General features: G+C 35.9%; 1 long non-coding RNA gene across 3 annotated transcripts; it reads right to left on the reverse strand.

Moving 5' to 3' along the window:
• Positions 1-14,838: 14,838 nt before the first annotated feature.
• LOC110345642 (uncharacterized) lies at positions 14,839-25,254 on the reverse strand. Of its 3 annotated transcripts, none has more exons than XR_002389090.2 (7): positions 25,111-25,254; positions 24,742-24,834; positions 21,754-21,845; positions 20,915-20,960; positions 17,852-17,972; positions 16,624-16,773; positions 14,839-15,224 (listed from the first exon to the last, which is right to left on the reverse strand). It is a non-coding gene; the product is annotated as an uncharacterized LOC110345642 (long non-coding RNA). The 3 variants fall into 3 exon arrangements; XR_002389089.2 differs by having other exon boundaries at positions 16,624-16,716; positions 20,915-20,963; XR_002389088.2 differs by having other exon boundaries at positions 14,840-15,224; positions 20,915-20,963.
• Between the last annotated feature and the right edge of the window lie 335 nt (positions 25,255-25,589).

A 25,589-nucleotide genomic window follows, 5' to 3' on the forward strand; every position in this document is an offset into this window, starting at 1 on the left:
ACTTCTGTACCTATAATTATACTTATACCTACATCTATGTTATGGTTTGAATAAAAAAATTGTCTTCAAAAATGCTGAGTTAAAGTCATAGAGCAGTGGGGTATTTGGAAGGTGATTAGATCATGAGGTTACTATCTTTATCAACAAATTAATGATTAATGAGTTCAAAGCTGAACAGGGTAGAATGAGATAAAGCCTATTTGGAAGACTTAGGTCACTGAGACCATAACCAGGAAGGGTATATCTTGTCTCTACCTCTTTTCTTCTTGCTCTGCTCCCTGGTTACCATGAAGTGAGCATCTTTTCTCTACCACTCACATTTGGCACAGATTTTCTGCCTTTTCATAGCCTAAAGGCAATAGAGCCAGCTGACCATGGACTGAGACTTCTGAAACCATGAACCAAAGTAAATCTTTCCTCTTTAAGTTTATTAATCTTAGGTATTTTATCACAGTGTCAGAAATCTGGCTAACACAATCTGTCTCTAAAAATCAGTTAATACAGAAACCTAAATCTATACCTATATCACTCATATATCTATGTTAGAAATTTCATAGACACTTTTTGTTAATATACAGAAACATTTGGCTAAAAGCATTCCTCTGATATGCTTTTAAGAAAGGGGAATAATATTGCTTCATTAAACTTTGTACTTAGATGAAGTATATCTTTCCATTTTCCATTTATAGATCTCTCTTCTATATATTATTGTCCATTTCTACTTCTTCCTGGCACAAATATCTTTACCTACTTTTTAGCTGTTCAGAGGTATTTATCAACCCTGAAAAATGTGCTGTGATATATTCTTTCTCCAGTAAATTCAGCCCTTTAGGGGAATAGGTAGGTGTTTCATCAAGCTTCTACTCTTAGAGTGGATATGGCATGGATGTGCAGAGATATTCCACAGAAGTGCAACATCACTGTCCATCAGCTGTCATTAGCTGTCTGGAGACACCGTAGCCCTTCAGCAATGATCAGTGAATGTCAGTGCAGCCATATTGACTGTATTCAGACAGGTAGATCCACAGTGTTGGACCAGAGTACAGCTTTGTGAAAGACAAGAAAGCCTTCTTGGATCTTCTTCAGCAAAGTTTTGAGTACAAATTTGTTTTCACATTTTTGCAGCCTCCTAAGCTGATGAGACTTTTGTCTTTTGCCCTATGCTTACTGAAGAGATTTGCTAGCACATTATGGTATCTTCAATTGCTCCTTTTTCAAGGATCTATCCAGTAGCACACTGGCTAACCAGTCCGCTTCAAATCTTTGTCCTATTATTTATCATAGCTTAGTATATGATTAGTCTTTTTAGACTTCAGTAAGAAGTTTTATCTTAACAAGAGTTTCTCTTATCTAGCCCTATGTCATCTTTTGGATTGCATATCTACTTTTGATAAATCTATTCCAGAGATTTATAACAGGCCAACTTAGTTTGCCCACATATGACATTTCATCTAGCTAAAAATTCTACATCATTCCTATATGATTACATCATTCCGTATTTGAGCAATTTTCATATATAAACTCATTTATTCATTATAACCCTATGCAGAATACATTGTTGACACTATTCAGGTGAGTACACAGAAATTAAGATGTAGCATATTTAACATCATACAGTTAATTTATGGTGGAATTAAAATGTAAGGAATATCTTTCTGCCCTTGAAACTACCTTCTAAATAACTACCCCCCAAAAGACTTGTTTCCACATCTTTGTGATCTTTTTCTGCTTTAAATTGTTCCAGTTTCTATTTAGGCAATATTTGTCTTTGAAATACTAACTGTTCTACATTGACTCAGGCTGGCTGTAGTCATGCAAAGTATATTTGAGACTCTGTTGTGTGATCATACACTCATTTTTGGTTGTGTTCTAAAAAATGGGCCAACCCAAAATCTCAGTAATGTGAAAAATAATTCTTTCAGTAGCTTTGTATATTAGTTAGCTTTGTGTTACCATAATTAAGTTTCCAAGGCAGCGAACTTTATAAAGAAAAGCTTATTTAACTCACAGTGTTGGAGGTTAAAATCTGCATAGCATAGTACAGGCTTTGGTGAAGGGCTTCATAATAGGTGGCTGAGTGTATGTGGCAGGAAGCATTATGTCTTGAACCAGGAAAGAGAATGAGTCAGTGGTCAGACTCAGGCCTTTATATAATAATTCATGCTTGCAAGAACACAGTCCAGTAGACAGTCCAGTATTCTTTTTCAAGGTCTGTGCCCCCAACCACCTGAGAACCTCCCACTATAAATCCTCCCACATCCATACCTGCACACTGAGGACCAAGCCTCTAAGACAGGAACCCTTGCAGGGCAAATCACAGCAAACCACAGCACTTAGTACAGCAAGAATGTATATATGTAAAGAGAGAAATTTAAGATTTTGTCTTTAATTTTTGTAATTGGGATGAATTGTAGAACCAGTTAAGATTGAAGGAGTAGGTCTCTCTAGGCAAATTCTTAAAAGAGATTTATCTTCACCACTCTATTGTTTAATGTAGCTCAGTGTGATCTACATTCAGTGTATTGTAAGGCATCAGAGATATCTTTAGAATAAATGAAATAGCATAGAAGAAGGTTCTACTTTAGAAGAGGGCAAAGCAACATGCCTATAATCTAACCCAGGCCTACCAGAGCCAAAGAGAGAGATCTAGAATTCCATTCCAGAAAATATTTTTCATTACCATAGTTAAGATTAGTGTGTAATTATAGATATAATTTTGTATCTTATTTCTGGCTTATAGTTACTAGCAAATAAACATAATTGATGTCACAGGGGGTAATGATTTATGCTTGTCACTGACATGCCTTTGATAACCTATTATTTGAACAAAGAAAACAGTCACTGTATTCATAGACATGTGGGCAGCACAGCACAATTTTATAATAGGCCGAAAGCTGTAAAATGAAAATGAGAAGATTATCTATATCATAATACCTATAATTCAAAAGAATTCACAACATCTGTTAACAATAGCATCTCCTGTGTAACACCCGCTCTGTCTTTGTGTTTCATTGAATGGGATATAGTAAAAGAACAATCTGTTTTTGGCCTTAGAGGATTTTCACTTCAGAGAGACAAAACCATTGCATAATTACCTGCCCACTTTTGCAAAATAAGTCAGATAATACTGACTAATATATTTGCATTGTTCATATATTAACTCATTTGAGTTTTTTGTTTTTTTTGTTTTTTTTTTTTTTGGCATAAGGTAATTCCCAGTTATACAGATCTCACCTGAGTCTGGCACTTGAATATTTAAGAGTAGAATTGGCTTCATGAATGCGGGGTGAAAGTGCTATGAACAGAAGTGAAGAATGTGCCCTTTAAAAGGCGCAAGAAGAGCAGGAGAGAGGAAGTGCGGCCATGTGCAAAACTTTGATTAATGAAACATAAATAGTAACTTACTCAAACTGAATATAGCTGAGTGTCATGAATGAGGCAGATTAATGAAGGCTCCACAGTATGAGAACAATTAGATTTGTCAGGGAGTTTGAAGTTTGTGAAGACAATTTTCCTGTGCAAAAGGATAGGAAAGAAAAGATATTTTGAGGGACTCTTGAGTGCTAACCATTCTGAATCATTAAGCTTTGAAGTGTGTTTACTGTTGAAGGAAAGCATGGGAAAGTTGGAACATTGAAAATTATTTGAATACATCTTTTTGGAAAGAAAGTAAAAAACAGGAGATGCAGGAAAAACCAAAATGTCCCAAAACAATTAAATAAAAAAAAAATAGGAAGTGACAACTTCTATAATTACAAACAGGGAACAAGAAAAGATGAGTAAAATTAGAAAACAGAATGTAGGTGACAGAAAAGACAATATTAACTTTATCACAGTTGGGGCTATTCACCCCAGAGCTCTGTTTGGGGAGGACACAGTGTCAGGCCTGATTGGAAGGCTTGTGGGGACAGCTTCCAGGCAGTGTGAGCCAGAGCAGTCAAGGCCTGGACACTGAGAGAAAGGGGTCTGTTGTCTGAATGGAGGCTTTGTTTTAGTTAGGGGTAACATTGTACCAGTGGCAATATAGAAAAGTGAAATATCTTATTAGTAAGGTCTAAATACAGACCCACTGGGACTAATTACCATGAGTTAGGTCACAAAATAAGCTCTGTTTGGTAGCAGAGTATTTTCCTTCCGAGTGAAAAAGTAAAAGGAGATAAAAGAAACCAGAGAAGGAAAAACATAAAGTTGAGATTTCATGACCAATTAGCAAGTGAAGAAGAAATTAATAGAAAGAAAATAAGAAGTTTTTGTTTACCTTCCACATTCTAGAGCTTCTATGAATGTGCTCAGTATATTCACAAACCACAGCTGTGTGGTAGGCTTACTATCTACAGTTTACAGCTGAGGAAATAAGCAAAACAAAACACAACCTGTCCACATCTGCATACCCTGTTGTCTCCGACTCTTCATATTTGATTTTCTTTGCAATAAATGCCTTTAATCCTCCTCCTCTCTGGTAAAATCTTACTGCTAAAGCCCAGCTTGGGCGTAATTGTCTCTCTGCACCATTTCACATTTAGCTAAAAGTAACTATGCTTTAAATTAATATAAATTCAAATTTAGGAAAAACCTGCCCCAAATGTACACAATATGGACAGAGAGGGTCTTGACACTCCTCCCAGCTTCCCTAAATTTACAGATTTCTTCCTCACAGGAATCTCCCAGCTGCTCTTTCCATGAAGCAAGTTACTTTAGAAAGTTTTTAAGTGCAATATCTTCTGTGTCCTTTTGAAACATATATAAATCTTCTGCCCTCATGCCAGTTTTACAACCCAGATATGTTTATTTAAGAGCCTGGAAATTATCTCTTTGAAAAGTCATTATGAAGAAAGATAGTATCTCCCAGTCTCTGGGGAGGGAGAGGCCTAACCTCAGAGGATATCAGTTAGCAAATAAAGATGCCTAATCACAGAAGAAAACATTTGCAAACTGGGAAACAACCACACATCCCTTGATCAACTTCCTCTCAACCAGTGTCTTCAAATACTTCTCCAATAGCTCACCCAGAGTTGTAAAAACTCCCAGCCTTCTGTTTTTGTGGGAATGACTCGAGTGTCCCTTATTGTGACAGTTTTGAATAGGTCATCCTTGTGCAATTTGTCCAGGACATTAAAATGACATAGAAATGGGTGAAGATATTTTTCTGTGTACTCAATGTAGTTGGACTATTACTTGATCATCTACAATGTAGAAAGAGCTACCCTAAATATTTTTAATTCATAATTTCATTAATCCTGGTTTTAGCTCTCCAAAACATATACTTTTTATATTATTTCATTATTTGCAAAATATTTTCCAAAGTACCTTTGTGTATAAATACTTCTTTCCAAAATCTTATGAAATGGGTTTTATCACTATTATTTTATTATTTAAAAGTACTGAAGCCAAACTGCTAAGTAATTTGCCCATGTGTATTGTATTAGTTAGCTTTCCCATTGCTGGTTCAAAATATTTGACACATACAAGTTAAAGGAGAAGTTTAATTTGGCTCATAGTTTCAGAGGTTTCAGTCCATGGCCGGCTAGCTCCAAAGAAGAAACATCACTGTGGAAGGGCATTCCAGAACAAAGCTGTTCAGTTCATAGTAGCTGTGAAGCAGAGTAGGGGGAACAGCACCCAGAGAGGAAGGGTCCAGATACCATATACACTACCCAAGGTCATGCCTCCATGACCCACATAGACACACTCAGAAGTGTGCTTTATTAGTTCACTAGCCAACTTCCAAGCAAATCAAATTGACAATCAAGTTTAACCATCACCATCACGCCCTGTTACATAATGATGGTTGAAGCACAAAGTTATAAGCTTGATTTTCTTTAATCTATACCTTGGTGACAAAATGTGCTGAAACAGAAGTTATAGTTCTCAGCCCTTAATGACAAATCGAAGAAAGAATGTGTAGGCTTATGAGACATTCAAGCTCTTAGCTAGCCATAAGAGGCTAAAGAGGAGAAACATCATTATGGCTGTTAAGAGGAGAAGAGTTAGCAAATATTTATAAACCAGTTACCATAAAATGCAAATTAAGCATTTAATTAATGTCCACTTTATTATCATAGTGTTGGATTTCTAAACTTGTTTGATAAATAGCATAGAAAGCTATTCTTTACTATTAAATGTTTCTTTTTGCTCATTTCAAGTCTTACTAACTTGTAACTTTAAAATGCAACACACTTAATATAGAAAGCTACATTTGTATGAATGTTTACTGAAGGAAATTATTCACTTAAAGTTGTAAACAATCTTTGTCAGTGGAGGTTAATTTTTCCTACCAACACTGAGAATTAGCTTACTCTGATCTTCCTGAAATTGTTTTAAGTAACCTCATTGCTATAAAGGAACTGTGTACAAATTCTTCACGAGAATGTTAGCTGAAGGCAATTTATGCTTTATAAATCTTACAAGTAAAAATAAAATGATTAGCTATTCCAAAAAGACACATGGTAAATTCAAATGAGAATAATTGAGAGAAGTTGAATGAAAGGACAAAGTACAACAGAAGAAGGCAGGGTTAGGAAAAACCAACCCAGAATGGTGGCCTGCATGAGGCTGGCAGGGAGCCATCACTACCCTACTTCCTACCGTGCAGTTATCATGAAAGGAGATAAGATCTTCACTTTTTCAGCTCTCTTATCTTCTAATGGTGACTCTAACAAGCCCAACCCAGAAGCTATGGGGCAAGTTAACCTACTGATCTATCTGGAAAAATCTACCTTCCAGGTCACAGAACTTGGTGCAGAGCGCAGAAATCAGACAAGGAGGGGAAGAAGAAAGTGTTGCTTTTCTCCCTCAGCCGCTGTCCTCATCCTTTGTCCAGATGAAACATGGATGTCCTGAACTCAGGAGGGATGCAAGTTTTTACTAGCTGCTATCAGGTCCTATCAACTCATCAAGATCACACCTGAAGCCTAAGGCAGTGACCAAAAATGCAGGAGAAGGACAAAAGAACTCACTCATACTTTTGGAGTACTAAGTTTGAATCCAGGGCTTTTGTACTGAGCAATATCCCAAGTGCTTTTTAATTTTTATTCTTATAGTGACACAGGATCTCATTAAATTGCTAAGTTGTCCAGGTAAGGCTTGAATTTGCAATGCTCCTGCTTCAGCCTCCCTGAGTTCTGTGATTACAGCATGGGCAACAAAACATCTAGCTAGACCTCACTTTTGTAGGTTGTAAAAAAATTCCTTTTTTAACAAGTAAAGCTTAATTCTCTCATACCTATCTCATTTTCTCCTTCTCCTTGCATTGTGAGAGCCATAGTTGTATTGGGTTAGAGATCTAATGTTTTCTTCCTGTATGATCTGTGTCCTTTCTGATCTTTATTGGATCTCTACCATGCTCCAATGATGAAGTCCTAAGAAAGCCCTAACTAGTATGATGAAGTCCTAAGAAAGCCCTAATGAGTATGCTCATTCTTAATATAAACCTTTCACACCCATTATATAAATTCAGCCCAATTTCTCCTTGATAATTCAAGTCAACTTCCATGGACAGTCACCCTGTCTCAGCCTGTTCTGTGTCAGGAACAGCCATGAATTGCTGGAAGGGCAATTTTGACTTCCAAGTGAATGAAGTAATGGCTATTATCCTTGATGGAAGCCTTGAACACCAGCTTCTCCAAACCAACCATGCTCAACATCAAAGAGAATGGGAGGTTTACAAACAAGAATCCCTTAAAAGGGATCCACTAGTATGTGTGCAGAAGGCAACACAATATACTGCTGACTGTCAGTTGAAGACACGCACTGGTTTATCAGGTAACAACGGAACTGAACAGGGTGATTTCTCCCAGCTGGCGCTTTAAGTGGACATTTATTAGGTCATTCCCACACCCTACCTGGCATCTTCCTTTGGGTGGTAGCATACACATAAGTATTTTAGAAGTGTGTCCTTTCTATGTACTCTCTTTGCCATAAAAAGAGGTCTCTGGTCAGGGTCAATGTTATATTTGTATAAAACTTTGCCATGGAAATAGAAAAGGGATTTTATAAGTCAGTGAGTGATGGTATTATCAGAAGTCTTGTAAGCAGTAAAAACAAGTCAGCGTCAACTTTTATAATTCTTCCAGCTCATAAGCAATTCCCTTCTAGACCAAGCCTTGTACTTCTCCACGTGGACTGTATTGAATTATCACTAATTGCTACTATGGCCCTAGAAACAACAAGGTCCTAAGGATAAATACCATCCTCGTAAGGCAATAACAGTTCAACATTCTTAACCTTTTCTGTGTGTATTCATCCACCCTACTCACATCTCAGGTCCCCATTTCTCCCCCACTAGTGTACTTGCCCTACAGTGATTTATGCTGAAAGCATAGCCTTATACTCAGCCCCCAGGCTTGATGTACTCTTCTTGGGCCTTTTCCTTTCTCTCTGCTTTCTGATTACTGCGATGTTAGTGGCTTTCCTCTGCCATGCCCTTTCACTATCACCATGTTGTCTCTGCCTGGTGGCCAATCAACCATAGATGTTTCTGAAACTACAAGCCAAAATAGAGAGATCTTCCTCTAAGTTATTATTATATTATATTATATTATATTCACAACAACAAAAATATAACACAGTCAATACACCTGGAACATAAAGCAGTATGCAGTACAAGAGAGAAGAGAACTAAGCAAATATAATATGAACTGTAATTGTAGAATACTTTAAACATAAAGCAGACTCTTAATCTAAAATGATTATGGGTATTAAGCTCAATTTGTTTGAATATGTCATTGTTTTTCTCATTTTCTGTGTTGTAAAAACTTATTTGGATAAGTTTATTTTTCACCTTACTCTCAAAACTCACAGCAGGGATTTAAGATGAAATAACTAAATTAACGGGTAAATTGGACAGGTTAATACTATAGCTTTCACCAATTCTCAGTATGCACTATCAATCTGTCTTGTATTTTGTATACCATATTTAATTTAGGAATATAAGTGGAGCTAAAAATAAAGACAGTGTGAGTAGCTGCTAAAAGAGGAGATGGCATAGGAAAGTAGATAAACTATCTCATTACCATTTTTTGTGATCCTTCGAGATTTGGCAATTATCTTCCATTCCTAGCTACTAAAATTGTCAAGTAAGACCTTGTTTAACCAGTGATGCAGTGTTTTTCTCTCTAACTCTACTGGATGCCAGGTGCAGCCATCTGCCCTGAGAAGCCAGAGATGGCATCTGGGTCACCATGGGGGATTTTGAAGCCATGGTGGAGCAGGGTGTAGACAAAATTGAATTTTTAAAGATGTTAGCTAATTTTACTCAACTCATCTGTGTCTTCACTATGGAGATCGGAGAGTGGTAATCAACCATTTCTCTATTTGTCACCTTCTCTGTTTTCCTGCTTCTTTTTTCTTATTACACAGATGTTTTTACATGTTCAGCATTAAAACATTGACATATTTCCCTGAAGTGCTACTTTAGGAAAACAGACTACATATACATATTGTGCTTTTAATGAAGTACAAGCTAATGAAAAAAAAAACTCTCTAGATTCTCATTTCTTTGTTAATGTGAATGAAAAAAGTACATGAGATCTTTATAAACAAAACCTCAGCAAGATGATAAACTTTAAACTCATCATGAGTCTAAAATGTGAAATAATTAAAGGCCTTGAAGATCTTGTACTGGAATTTCTAATAAATGGGTATTTAAGTAATACAATAACATTATTCTGTTTTAACTTATATATGTAATCTTAACTAAGATATATTAATTGATATGTAACTGTTATATAAAACTTCATGTGATATTAAAAAAAACCATAGAAAGTCTATTTTACTTATTATGGGTTGGTGGAGAGTGTCCCATAAAGGCCTCAGATGCTCAAAGGTGGGGTTTTGGGAGGTTGATTGAATGGGGTGGAGGGCACTACAGCTGAATGTGTTTTAGGCAACAGGGTCACCAGGGATTCGATCTGGATGGCTCTTTCCCCATGTTTTCTTTCTTCTCTGCATCCTGGCCACCGTAACCTGAACAGCTTTCCTTCACAACAGACCCTTCCACTACACTGGTTCTGTGTTTATGCCTCCCCAATATTGACTGAAACTTCAGAAACCCTGCACCAAAATAAACCCTTCCTCTTTTAAGTTGTGATGTCCACTGTTTTATGCCAGTGTAGAGTAAAAGTGACTAAGACACTTCTGGAAGATATTGTTTTTTTCTCTGTTCAATATAGAACTTGACCAGTTAGCAATCCTGCTTCTAGTGTATTCCAGAAACTCAAAAAGGACCCACTTTCCATGGCAAACTAAAGAATGTTTTTAATTGTAGAGTGTTTTATGTATTAAACATAAAGTCTTTTCCCCAAAGGGAAAACCCTGCAAATACTTTATGTTTGCATGATAGGATGCTATATGAAGAATCTAATGCTCCCAACAGCTTATGGGGAAGGGTAACAGACAGTCATTTCTCCTTAGCCCTGGAGTGCAAACTCTGTTCAAAGCATGTGGATCCTCTGATCTCCACACTGCTACACACCCTATGGTTTTCCTATGGTCTGTGTAAAACAGAAACAGTTTTTAGCTTGTGAAAGAGATTTTTTTTTATGACCTCTAGTCTCTTTCTCTGGACTTATTTCCTTTTCCTTTACTCTTGCAGGACAAGAAACCTGTGGTTCCCCATGCTTAGCATGTTCCTCCATGTTGCACGCCTTTGCGAAAGCTCTTCCCTCTGCCTTATTTTCCCTCCAACATCTTTCCCAACCCTGATCCTAATTAAAGAAGGCCAATTTTTCAAAGCCAATTCAAGTGTCCCTGTAAATTTTTCCCTGCTTTGAAACCTAAGGAATTCACCTCTGTCTTATTTTTAAATTTTGGTGCATATATTTATTTTCATTCATTATTTTATATTGTCTTTTAAAAGTTACTTCCCCCTGCTGGATTGCTGCTCTCTTTGGTGTTTTACTCTGTTGTATCCCTTGTACCTAGTATAATGTTTAGCCTGTTATAAATTCTCAGCAAAGACTGCAGAATGTCATTGAATCCTATTAGTATTCTTTTCTTTTGAAGGATGACACATAAAGTCCGCTGGACAAATTTCATAGCTGAAAACAGCTGTAGTCCATTCTTGAAGTTTCTTTCTGATCTTAAGCTCAAAGTTTTTTCTACTGTACTAAAAGTATTACTAAAAAAGTTCTTCTTAAAGAAATAACTTAAAAATAGGAAGAAAACAACCAAATGATAAGAAAACAATGTCCACTTTTTCACTTGATCCAGTCAGTTTAAATGGTTTAACATTTGCAGTTTTGGGCCCTGTGGTTTTTCTAAACTGCTAGTATTTGATGACAAATGGCAGTGTAACTGGCATCTGAACACACTTTTCATGTCCCTCTGGCATTGTAAATGATTTTTTCTTTTCAGATTTCTGACTTTCTGTCGTATCATCTAATAAGGAAATTATAGAAAAGACTAAAGATACTTTTCATTTTTATTAAAAAGAATATATGCATTATTGAGATCTCCAAGATAGTATTTTTCCAAATGATTTTTAAGTCAGTTGAAAAATATTCTGCAGTTCAAGTAATTCTGGAAATTACTATACTGTATACTATATCAACATTTGTGATTCATCAGGCATGTTTGTAAAATGAAAACAAAATGCAAAATAAATCTATTATTTAGTTGAAACCAGAATTTCTTAAACATCATGTCTACAACATATAATATTTACTAAATACCATTGGTATTATTTGGAAAAGAACTTGTTAAAAACTGCTCAGGGAGCTTGCAACTTTAAAAGAATGGCAGTGGAAAATTATGGATTACTGATTAGTCACAACAAAATATTTCTACCAAATATTAGAGAAGAAACTTAATTTAGATTTAGAATTCTAACAAGAAGCAAAATTCAGTCTATGCCATGTTCAAGATGAGACATTCTTTACTAAAATGAATCTTTTTCCTTTGCTTTGAGACCCACATTGAGGGCTGCTAATATGAACCCTCAAAATGAACTGAGTTAGATTGAAAGAGATGGAGTCCCAGAGAAACTGCTTCAGGGAAGAGATTCTGGATGGATCTCAAAGGAGAGGAGGGTAGGAGAGAAAGCTGAGCCCCAGTGATGGAGATCTGAATGGGAAAACAGTCACAATGAGAACTGAGGCCAAGATCAACCAGTACCTTGCTCCACTGACTTTGACTAAAGACCTTATCACATCATGAGCATCCATTTGGTCACTCTGGCTTCTCCATGTGAAGTCTCACTTATGGCTCATTTAACAGCTATGACAAAATACTCTCTATGATGTGCCGTACTGAAGAGCATCTGACGTGTGCCGGCTGGGTAAATACATTTAGCGTATAAGTTGCTTCCCTATTAGCTGCAAATCTATGGCAATCTAAATCTAAATTAGTGAGGGAGGAAACCAAATGCTTAAAGAACGTTTCATGTAACCACACACTTAAAATTGGTGGAACTATTGTATGATGTTGAGGTCTATTTAGAAAACACTCCTAGATAAAAGCTTATCTATTGTCATATATAATGATAATATAGTCCAATAGAATCAAAGCTACCCAAACCTCTTCCTCTTAATATTTTGTCTTTTTCCCTTATTAGAGTGATGATTTGCAGATTTATTTGATCAAATAAAATATTTCTCCTCTTTATAAGAAAAATGATACACTCATTTGCGAATATTTTGAATAAGCCCTTGAAACAATATTTTAGCACCTAAAGAACTGCTGAGTTAAAATTTTCTGATTATGAGAGTCTCTTTGAAAGCTGAGTTATTGTATTTGTGGTCAATACTCTAAGTTATTGCAATCACATTTCCTCACATGAATGTTCTAGAAGAAGAATAAATTTGTTGAATAGTAGGTAAGTATATTCCAAAAGAAATAGGATCACTGGCTTCCACTGGTGGAAAGATAACAACTCCATCTGTAGTGCTGCTTTGCAAAGGAGAGCCTTAGCTGCTATAGCCAAAAAGGTAGCAGAATGGAAGTACACCAAGGTAGATCTGATTCCAGTCCACCTAAAAATCTCCAAGGTATAAGTATTGTTGAGTCAAAACTATGTGAAAACTTTGCTTACATAGATCTGAAATTTTGAAGAAAGAAAAACAGAACATGACATAAAGGATTTTTAAGTAAGGGATATTGTAATGTTATATAGGGAGGCGAGGGTATGCCCTACAGGACAGGTAACCAAGTTGTATTGAGCAGAAGAAAAATTGAGGCAAAGGAAACAGCTCTTGCAAAGTTGGAGAGGCATGACTATGGCTCAGGAATCCAGAAGTCAAGAGATTAATGCAGCTGGAAAAGAAGCAGCAGCAAAGAGTAACTCTGGTGAGGTTGGAGAAGAAGGGATGGTGATGGAGATCATGTCCAGCCTTAGGAGCCATTATAAGGACTTTGACTTTTATCCTTAATGAGCTAGAAGCTAAAAAAGGGTCTGGAACTGAGAAGCAAATGAATGTTACAAGGATCAACTGGACGCCGAGTGAAGAGCAGAGGGCAAGAACAAAGCAGGCAAGTCCATTTGGAGGCTGTTGTCAGTCAGGTGAGAGATGATGGTGTCTGGAGGCAGGTTTGCAGCTGTGAAAATGGAGCCATGGCCACATTCTGGATGTATTTTGGAGGTAGAGCCAGAAGGATTTCCTGAGACATTGAATAAAGCATGTGAGAAACAGAAGACTGGTCAAGGAAAATTCCAAGGTTTTGGTTTTGAGACTCAGAACTGATTTTATATGCATGGTGGAATTTATACCATTCGATTGCCCATTGATGTGACCCAATTAGGAAAGTTGCAATTTGATGGCAATTAGCATGAACTGCTTTGATCCAACTTTTTAACAACTCAAAAAAATCTCATTCCACAATTTTCCCCTGCAGTTCTATAGTCTTTTGAGTACATCTCATACAAAGAAACAAAACCATCCTACAGCAACGAGAAAAATGACTTTCTGGCATTTTGATGTGATGCTTGTGACTAGAGTGCAGGTTTGGACATTTACCAGCTCCCAGCTGCACTCAGATGGGCTGAGGACATTATCCAACAGTGGTGTCCAGAAGTACACAATACTAAGAGCCAAACGTGGACTTTGGAATGAGGCCCAGTGAAGTTTGCATTCCAGTTCTAGGCCTTGTAAAGTTAACTTTGGGCTCCTATTTGTAAAATGAAGACTATTATGTTACTTGCTGAATTATTAAAAGTTAACATTCAAAACATACATGATTCCAAGAACTACTAGTTCTTGTTCTCTCGCGCCCTTCTTCTAATTTCTGGCCACTGATCATGTTCCAGTATTTGTAGACTTGAAGTCTTTGTCCTCTGCTTTAGTATCCACCACAAAACCCAGCAAACCTGCACCTCTTGATATTCCATCTGAATGGTCTTCTCTCAGGTATCTTTTGTTAGTTACAGAAAGTTTTCTTGTGTACATTTGGTCAAAATCCCATTGCTTAAAATAGGTATCCTGGATTTGTTATGCAAAATTTTTATTTCTAATTCAATTGCCCTTATGATTTATACAGTTGTTCATATACAGAGCAAGAAATTACTAAACATCATCTATTATTCAGAGCAGTGATGTCATTATTAGCAATTACAGGTCTTCCACGAACAATGGAAAGCAGTCTATTGTGTTCAATAGTTTATGCATGCCCTTGAATGTGCAATATCTGGTTTTTACAAGAAAAAGTTTATAAATTTTTATAAACTTCTATAAGAGTTCTATGTACAAAATTCTCATCATACTTGAGCTAAGGACTTCTTTCTTAGACATTCATTTACCTGTCAGTGTTTTTATCTTCAACTGGAAATACTCTATTGCCTGTCTCAGGACTAATTAAGCCAACTCAGTCTTCAGTTTGCTAGATAAAGTTGTGTGATCTTCTTATATGCTCCAAATAGGCGTGCATCTGAGAAATATTCAGAAAAATGAAAGGATCTGGGAGAAGAAACCGAATGTGGGAATGGGATGTAGGTTCTGTGTAAAAGCAGAAGTTGAAAGATGTACTTTAAAATCTCATTATAAAGAAAGTCAATTCATCAACTTCAAAAGGAGAATGAGGATGTTCAATTCATTGTTATTATCAAATGCATTCATACTTTATTTCTCTTTTTAAATTGTTGAAAATGATGTAGTTCTGAATGGAAGCTTGAATAATTCCTACTTTTGGTTTCTTCACAAGTCTTTGGTTTATCTTGGTATCTCATCTCTGGTTTTCTTACTAACACAAAACTGGTACCGTAACCCTTGCAGAGATGATATAAGAATATTCTTTACCTATTATGTAAACATTCAGAAGACATACCAGTTAGTTGGTCTGTAAGAATAAAGTAAGATGATAAATAATTTATATTATATAAATTCTATCCTAAATTAAAGATTCCTGAATGTTTATCCAATACATTGTGTTTGGGCAATGGTCACTCATGCAATACTAAGAGAAAATTGTCCAGTGATTTCAGCCAGGGGAGTAATTTAAAAGGATTTGTGATCTATGAATGTAATTACTTAGGTAGATATATTTTTTAAAACTGTAAATGCATATTTGTTTACATCATTGGAGACAAGAAAATTAGTAAGGATTTCTGGGTTACTCTCCCCAAGACAAAGGGAAAGGAAGGCAGTAGACATTAATACTTTTATGAATCAGAATAAATTGATTAGAAATTTATTTTAGAGTTCCTGTGGGTACAATGAAATTTCAGTGGCTAGCCAGTCTGTTGTTAAAGCAATTCGTTTCTTGGTTATATTCCTTTAAATGCATATTTTTCTATATAGTTCCTTTTGCAGGATGGAAGTAAAAGAAAACCCCCAATAATAAAATGCACTTTGCTTTATAAAGAAAACAGTGGCTGTCATCTAAGTGGTTGAAGGAGGACTATGTATACATTTTCCACTACATATTTAAATAAAGGACAATATTGTCATCAGTATTATCATATTTTCATGGCCATATTGTTGCTCTTTTTTTCTCTCACCTTTTGGCTCATTCCACCGCCATTATTTTTCTAAATGAGTTTTAGAAAATAAATAAAAATTAAAAGCTGTAGGTATCCTACCTCAATTTAGTTTAATCTTGAAATTTACTAGCAATCCATCTCCATGTGGTCCTTGACATTATATGTATGAAGAACATTCTGATGTATGCTTACCAAAACATGCTTGTGGTATTTCTCATACAGCAAAGTGAACAAGAGGTAACACCCCCGTCCTCAAAGAAGTGAACACATGTAGGGAACATGAATCTCACCTTCCACACAAATAACCTATTCACTGATTTTGACCAAATGAAGTTGCAATTCTTTTCCTAGTGTAAAGTTAAACCATTTGACTGATAACTTTCACCTATGATTGTCTGAAAATATTAAGCTTGGGAAGTACTAGTGTCTAGGTGTCCTGATTTTCTAGGATGCGGATCCTTCTAGTTTTGAATGATCACCTAAAATTCCACATGACACATCCAGGGTGAGCATGGAAAACAGAAAGAAGACACGTGGTACATCTTTGTTGCCTCTGCAAAGTGTGTAGCTGAGATACCTGGTTGCTACTTTCTTTAACAAAAGCTCTGCATATGACACTTTTATAGACTGAGATCCTTATGAGGTTTAATTTGAAGTAGTTTTGATGATTCATAAATTTTGTAAAACTACAGTCCTAACCTTTTGAGGTTACTTACTTGGTACTTTTGATGTTCTTCAGAATTCAAAGGCCACATGGAAAAACTTCTTAACGAGTCTCAGTTCACATAAGATTTGGTGTGTTCATGGTGCTATGTATCAGGTCAGAACAGGAAAGGAATCAGAAACTCACATGGAAAAACTCTGTGCTAGAGTAAGTAGACATTAGATGTCAGAGTAGGAGAAAGTTCTAAATTCAAGGTAAGGGGGTAAAGTTTCAGCAGTTGGAGCACCATGAGATCCAAATGACTTTGTTCTATGTGCCCAAGTTAGGTTGTTCCCAGGAGGTGGGTTTCATGAGCCTTTGACCTCAAGGTCAGGTTCTTGGATGTAGAGCTGTAAAGAATGTCCTTTTAATTTGACAAACAAGTTTTCCTCTTGGGCTGTGCCTTTTGGTTAAGTATTTAAACATATAATTTATTGTAGGATATAGTTTAGATCAGTATCAGTGTTTCTCAAACTGTTGTGTGCATTGGAATCAGTTGGAGGATTTGTTAGATGTAGACTGCTGGATCCCACCCCAAGGTTCTGATTCAGAAATTGGAGTCTGGGGTGGGCCCAAGTCTTTGCATTTCCAACAAGCTACCGGGAATACCTCTGGTGCTGTTCTGAGATCTTACCTTCAGAAGACATCATTGGATTAGAAGTGACTGTGATTTACTTTCAGATGTAATAATTTCCATACACCAGGGAGAAGATTTTTTTCCTCTTTGAATGACTTTTCCTCTCTTAATTCTCGTTTACCAATCATTTCTATATTGGAATCTCATAATGATATTTGAGAGCTAAGTTTGAGCTAAATTTGGGCTGAGGTGATCAAGCAAAAGGAGAAGTTTGCTTGCCATAACACCATAATTAGTCATTATATACAAATAAATAGGGCCACCAGACCATCATTTTTATAGTATATTGGCCTGAGCAACTGAACCAATGGTGCAGTTATGAAAGCAGCCCAAAATGCTAGGCAATAAATATTTAGATACAGCTGACTCCTGTTCACAAATGTAGGAGCTAGAAAAAGTGTTGCTCTCATGCTGACAATAATAAGAGTCAGATTATCTTCAAATTTATGACTTGTTTTCCAAACTATGACAGAGTGGAAGTCACCAAAACCCATTTGTGCAGAAATGTAAAAAGAAATGAGAGTGAATACCAGAAATACAGGCACATGCTTGGGTGGAGTAGAGACAACAAGACAATAGCCAAAGTTAAACTGAATGAACTCACCAAGTCTAGTAGAACAGAGGAAAATTCTGGAGAAACACAGAAATTGCCGAGACTGAAGTCTCTTATAAGCTTCCATTGTATGAATCCCATCAAGAATTCATAAGAAAAGACCACAAAATTCCTAGGAAGTGAAATTGTCATTGAAATCTGAGGTAGAATTTGAACATCAGTCATGCAAGAAAGACAAAAACGTTTTCTCAGATCCTTCTTAGCTATCACCCTTACAAAACACTTTTCATATAGAATAAAGAACAGATATCAATAAATATTTATTTAATCTGATAAAAAGACATCTATAAAAATTCTGCATTAATATTATATACAATGATGATAAAATGTATCATTTTCTTCTAGGATCAGGAAAAACACAAGTCTATTTTTTCTCACTATTTTCTTTAACACGTTGAATATCTGAGCACTGATATAAGAAAAAGAAAAAGGACAGGAATTAGAAAAAAATCAACACTGAATTTCTTATAAAGGACTTGTATCTAGAATGCATACAAATTCTCAAAATATAGCAATAGGAAACATTAAAAATGGACAAAATATCCGAACAACTATTTTATCAACGTGACATGTGAGACAAATATGAGTAGATTTTCAGCAGGGGGAAGAACAATGTTATATGCATGTAGAAATTTGCCACAATGAAACCCATTAATCTGTATAACCATTATGCACTAATCAAAATAGTGGGGGAAAAAGAAAACTAGAAAATACAAGTTAAAAATATAATGAAATGTTCTAAAATGCTGGAAAAGAAGGGAATAAATTGAATTAGTAAGTAAAATTCTTTCTACCAAGAGAAGTTCAGTTGTATTTAGCTTTGCTGAGACAGTCCTCCAATATTTAAAGAATAAATCATACAACAGTCCATAAACTCTCTGTGAAAAGATAGGAACATGTATGGTTCATCAATGAGGGTAGAATCACCATTATCCCTAAACCAGACAAATATCACAATTACAGAAAATGACAATCCTAGTAAATTGGGCAGAAAAATCCTTCATGGAGTATTAGTAAACCAAATCCAATAACATAAAAAGGATTAATAAAACCATTTAGATCACATCTTAGGAATGTAAGATGTTTCGACATTGAAAGATCAATTTTAAAATATGGTATATTTATAGAGCAAACAAAGATGCCTTAATGATTTCAATCAACACAGACAAAGCATGTGACGAAATAAAACACGACTTCATAGTTTTAAAAATAACCCCAACAAAACACATAAAACCACTCTGATCAAAGTTTAAATAGAACAAAACTTGCTTAACTTGATACAAGGTTCTTCCAAAATGCCAATAGTCAGTATCACCCACAATGGTGAAAGTCTGAATATTTTCCCCACAAACTCAGAAAAAAGCCCAATGTATACACTTTCACCTTTTATGTGTGTCATTGTGCTGGAAAACTTGGTCTGTTCAATTAGAGAAGAAAAAGGAATAAAAGACATCTAGGTTGGAAAATATGAAGGAAGATGTTATTTACTGGAAGATGATATGATTTTGTATGTAGAAAATTCTGAGAAATCCACCAACAATGTTAAAATTAAGATTAATGAAAAATGTACAAGGTAGGCGGAGACAAGGTAAATATATAAGAATCAATCTGAATTCATAAAAAAGTAAAGGAAAATCTATAAACAAAACAAAAATATATTTTAATATAAATAAGAATAAAATTCTAACACAAATACACACCAAGCTGAGCATGATGGCACATGTTTGTAACCCCAGCATTCTGGGAGGCTGAGGCAGGAGGATTGCCAGTTGGAGCCCACCCTGGCCAGATTACCACTTTAGTGAGACCCCATCACAAATTTAAACATTGAAAAGAAAGACTGGCTGTCCCTCACAATAAAGGCCTGCATTCAAATCCTAGTACTGAAAACAAAAGTGAAAACAGAAAAGAAACTAAATATCAAAGTTATGGTAAGTCTACAGGTACCAATTACTATAGTTAATTACACTTGATTAAAATCTCACATCTTGTACAAAAATTAGCTCAAAATGAATCATACATTAAAAATTAAATGTACAACTTCTAGAGAAAAGGAGGAGAAAACTTTCAAGATCTAAGACTACACAGAGTTCTCAGATTACCCCAAAAGGACAATCCCAAAGAAGAAAAAAATTGGTAAAAATGGACTGCTATGCAGATCTAAAACAGCCCCCAAAGTCTCACGTGCTTGGCTTAGAGAAAATTTGCTGTTAGCAGCTGAGGTCTGATTGGAAGATGTGTCACTGGAGACTGATCAGTGCCCTCGTGCCTTGGAGCTGGCCAACTATTGACTAAAGAACTGAACCAAAATACACTTCTCCTCCTTTAAGTTGTGGGGCTCAACTTTGTCTCAGTGATGAGAAAGTGACTGAGACACGAACCTCATCAAAATTGAATGTTTTTCTTTGTGAAAGATCATATTAGGAGAATGAACCTACAAGTACAGAGTGGGAAAAAATGTTTACAAACCACATATCTAATGAAGGACTAGTGTCTACAATACAAAAAAGAATAATAAAAAAATCAACAATGAAAACAATCCACTTAGACTTAAAAAGACATTTCACCAAAACAGACAGGATTAACAAATAACACAGGAAATGATGTCAAGATCACAAGACTTAAGGAAATATTAACTAAAGCCATAATGAGATACCAGTGCATGTCTATCAGAATGTCTGAAGTCAGAGCTATTGGCAATACCAAATCCCAGTGAGAGGGCAGAGAAACTGGATCTCTTCAACTTTGCTCATTAGAATGTGAAATATTATAGCTATTAGGAAAACAGTTTGACCATTTCTAAATATAGGCTAACAAAAAATTAACATATGAATTAGAAATTGAATTCCTGAAATTACTCAGGAAATAAAGACATGTTTGTACAAAAATATATAATAGCCAACATCTGGCCACTAGTGAAGAAAGGCTTAAACATCCCTAACATGGAATATTATTCAGCAATAAAAAGGAACAAACAGTAATAAACACAACAAAGAAGATAAATCTCTTATAAATGATGAGAATAAAAATCAGAAATAAAATAAAAGTGCTTACTGTCATCAAGTTTTATCCACAATTTTACTGGAAGTCATAGGCAGATCTTCTTGAGCAAGAAAAGAAATATATAATAAGATATTTGCATAAAGGAAAAAATCTTATCATTTACAGATTTTTATTCTAAGATAATTATAATTTCACAATTGATTACTCATTAAAATATTTTATGAGGAGAAAATTTGTACTTGGTATTTAACACATGGTAAACAAATCACTGAGTCATGGAATGTCTTTTGCCAGCACCTCTTGCTCTATAAAACCATCAAGTGTTTTGCAATATACTGATAATATTACCAAACATGGGCTAGATCAATGTACCACACCCACCTCTCTCCTCTATGACTATGGTGAGAGGGGATCTGACCATCTTTGATTACAATCCAAGCTTTGTCACTCCTTAGCTCTGTAAGCTCTTACCTTTCACTTCATAAAAGATGAATTATACATTTACTATGCAGCTTTGTTATGAGAGTAACACTATGAACCTATATGATTATTTGCATTATTGATATTATCAGCAAGAATTATTATTTTTAAAATTTTGTTTTCTTTGCCACAACTCAATCATATGGGCAAAATAATTTTATTTAGCTGGAAATATCCAAAGGTAGTTCTTAGGTTTATAAATCTCAGAAATAAAATCATTCCTAGAATAAAAGAAATAATTGTTTCCATGTACTTATGAAAAATCAGGTAATTTGGATTTACTTTTACCATTTCAGAAAACTTATAATTAGCTTCAAAAATGTTGATTTTTTTGGCATTGATGTAATATTGGATTGAAAGTGCAAGTGTGAACATTAAGAGACAGAAGGCTTGTTTCCTATCCTGCTTACCTTTCCTCTCACCTGCCCAAGAGACTGGTCCGTTTTCAGTCTGCTAATGCAGCTGCTCAGTTGGCAGAGTCCCTCAGCAGACAGATGGGTATCTGGAACCCAATGCAGGCGAGAGTTAAATTGCCACAAGTCTATGGTATTTTTGGAAATGAATTCCTGAACAGTTTCACCCCACCTTCATCCTCATCCATCTTGGTCATCGCAGTTGCTACCATGCCCCTGTTACACCCTCTCCTGCCTGATTGCCTGCTGCTTCTGCTCATTCATAGTTCTCATAATTTTGTCCCAGGGCTACAGCTTTTCAGCCACACTTGGGTTCTCCTGACTTGACAAAATCTTTGGACGCCTGTGCTTCTAGAAGGAGATGCTCTGGCATGGCTCTATCCTCCTGGCAAAAAAGCAGTCACACTGGCAACAGTCACAGTGAGATGAACCACCTGTATTGGTCTAGATTAGAAGTGTAGGTTATCTGTAGCCCTAAATAAAAGCCATGGCTAAAAGGTGTGTCGCAAAATTGGTACCCCTAAAAATGAACCAAAAATTTCCCCTTTGTAGGTATAGACACTGTAGTCTATAAGTGACTTTGCTATAGACTTTTCTCTTTTACCACAACCTTAGGGAAAGGGGAGTAAGAAAAACACTGAAGGCGTATCGGATGACCAACTAAATGCTCCATCCACATGAAAGTATATAGCTCCTCTGCTGCTCCAGGAAACAGTTGCACAGAGAATGAGAATTCTGTGTTGCCAGATAAGCTCATTTCTGAGAGAAATCTGCTATTTACATGTGAAGCATCATGTTTAATGATTGCTAGTACTGAAGTTATGATTCTTTAAATATCACCGCAAGCCCAACAAACAGATATATACAGGTCAAGTTTGAGCAACTGACCACCAATTTGATATTTCTATTTTAGCATCTGGCCTAAGGGAAAAGGCTGTTTTCTAATACCCCATCTCAAAGGTTATTTAAGCTTCCACTACTGAGATTTTATTTGCATTTTATGTGCAAAAACGTAAAAAATGTAACTGCCATATTTCTTTATTTCCACTAAATGGGCAGGAAAACCTTTGTTAGAGCTGGTGTATGACCTTAGTCTCCTTCAGGTTTAACACCAGTCAATACAGTACTAGAAATCTGTGGAAAGCAGTTTGCAGCCTTAACACTTCATATGAGTTTGAAAGATGGTCTATTTCTCTTTGGCAGATTTTACCACTAGTATTATTTTTTTTTCCAGTTTAACTCACTTTGTGCCTGCATTCTAACTCCTTTTGCTAAACACTCGAAGGTGTGACAGATGCACCAAAGAGAGCATTACAAAGCATTAAGGCATTCCAGACCTCTGTGATGAGAATAATATCCTGGCAAGGAGGAACAGACACAAAGAAAGCAACATATATTCATGGTTTTCACAGATTTATGGCTGTTTCCCCACTATACAAAGGAAGGAGTGATGATTTCTAAATTCAGATACATTCAAAATAAAATTGCTACACCTATAGCATAACAGCACCCACTGACATAACTCATGGAGAAGAACTTGAGGAAGTTTGTTGATTGGTGGGTCAAAAAAATTTTCAGTGGTTTTCCCACTCTATTTTCTTCAAAAAAGAAGGATATTAATGCTGCCAAATAAAAACCTAATATTAGATAATCACAAGAAGTTTGAAATATGCAGAGAATTAAAATAAGAAGAGGTTGACAGACCACTTTTTATTATTAATAATAATCCGAGAAATACTTTATTCTTTAGGCTATGGAGAACTTAAAATCTTAGACAAGGGTCTTAGATTTATTGTTAATGCATTTTGGGACTCTTCATTGCACCTTCTTTTGACTCCATTCAAGTAGGCTTACAATTCAAAACGATCCTTGTCATCTACCTCTAAGACTGACCAGTGGAAACTTTCTTAGCAATTCCTCTCTTCTTAGCTTCTTATTGAAATTCTTTTCAGAAAGATATGAGTTCAATCCAAGTCTTCCACTCTGGAGTTTGAATAAGTATGTGGAAGATCAGGAATGCATGTAAAACGCTATCTGTATATTAAGAATCTAAGATGCATATAAACAACTAATTTCCACAAAAATAAATTCAGTTCACCTAGTTGCATTCAAACAGGTGTAACAAAAAAATAGGTTAATGTGTTCATAATCTTTACTTGCAAAACACCCATTTTGGAAGACAGACTAAAGGAAGATAAAGACAATAGAGTTGTCTTTACATTATATAAATACGTGTCAGGGGAAAAGATACCATCATTCACATGTTTGGATAACATGCTCAGGAGCACATTATGCTGGGTTCAGTGTTCCAGCTTGTCTGGGCATGACAATATATATTTTGGAAAGCAGGCAAAAAAGTTAAAATTCATTTTCCAGGATGGCAGAGGATTTAGGAAAACATATAATCTGGTGGAAGGTCCAGGAGAAGTGACAGACAGGAGAGGAACATTACAGCTGTCTTCAAATATTGAATGGTTGCCTTCCACGTGAAGAAACACTTGCCAGCCTGAATTGTCCTTGAAAGGAGGAGTAGCACAGAAGAATACCAGGAGGGATTTTGCAAAGAAAAACTTTCTAATACTCAGAAATCATCACTGATGAAAAGGACCATTTCATTAAATTATCAATCCCATAGTGGGGAAATGGACAGCTATCTGGATTGAGGATGTAAATCCTTCAAATCTTTCTTCTCTAACTTATTAGGAAATTCTGCTTGTAAAGTGATTGTTACCCAGTTCTAGTCTCTGTGTGATCTTTTCTGTTAGAGATATTCTTTTCCCATAGTCACATTTTTCCATCATTGATAGATTCGAGTGCAAATTGGGTACAACTTGAACTCATTCTCTGGGCTCCATGATGCTAAAATACTTATTGCTCGAGACTACCAACATGTAATAACCCTGCAAAACGCTTAGTAGTAGAATTACTCAAAACTCATTGGATACTTATTTTAATATATTTCAAACTTAGTTATTGAATGTTTACTCTTTTCTGGGTAACAAGATCAGTGGCTTGATAGATGTGATGACCAATACCGTCGCAGACTGCTGAGGGGTACTCAGTGACTTCTGATTCCTGCTGAAATAACCAAATAACAAAGTGATATAGTCATTGTATTCATTGTCAGGCAAATGTTTATATTGAATTCATTTAAACATAATATTTCCAGGTTTCTGCTGAGTGGATTTTTAAATTTTAAATATGAAGTTTAACTGTCTCATCCAAGCCCAGGCAGGCTGGCTTAGTTTCCAAAAGACCAAAGAAAATGTCTGGAGATGGCTTTTGTGAGAGGTCAGGTTTATTAAGGCTCATGAAGGGCATTAACAGGGAAGCATAGGGTTAACTGCAACTTACTAGTGAGCAAGGCTACACAGGAAGAGCACATGGGTCCAACAGCACAGAATCCCACAGAGGAGCCTACGGTCCACAGCATCACTTAGCTCAGCAGCAGCTCAGACTCTTGGCTACTTCAGAGAGGGGCTTGTGGAGTGATGTCACTTTCTCTCTTTGTTCCATTGTATGACCAGCATTCCAAGGAGAAGCTAACTTAACAGATAGGTACAAAGGCAGCTCCTGCAGATGACACTAAGTTGCCCAGTTCCCAGCATCCTTCGAGTAGCACTTATCTAATATACATGTATATTTACATAATTATCAAGACCATCATGAGCAAAAAAGAAAAACTTTTTATTTAGAATTTTTTTTTTTGGTACCACAGATTGAACTCGGAACCTTGCACTTTCGAGGCAGGCGCCAGAACCACTGAGCTAAATCCTGGGCCCAATTTAGAATGTTTTTATTGCATTCATAAGTGTATTTCTCTCTGAACTGTT

The sequence above is a fragment of the Heterocephalus glaber genome, unplaced genomic scaffold (genome assembly GCF_053883595.1).
Source record: "Heterocephalus glaber isolate CG9 unplaced genomic scaffold, H.glaber_assembly_v1.0 deba00000818, whole genome shotgun sequence".
NCBI classification, from domain to species: Eukaryota; Metazoa; Chordata; class Mammalia; order Rodentia; family Bathyergidae; genus Heterocephalus; species Heterocephalus glaber.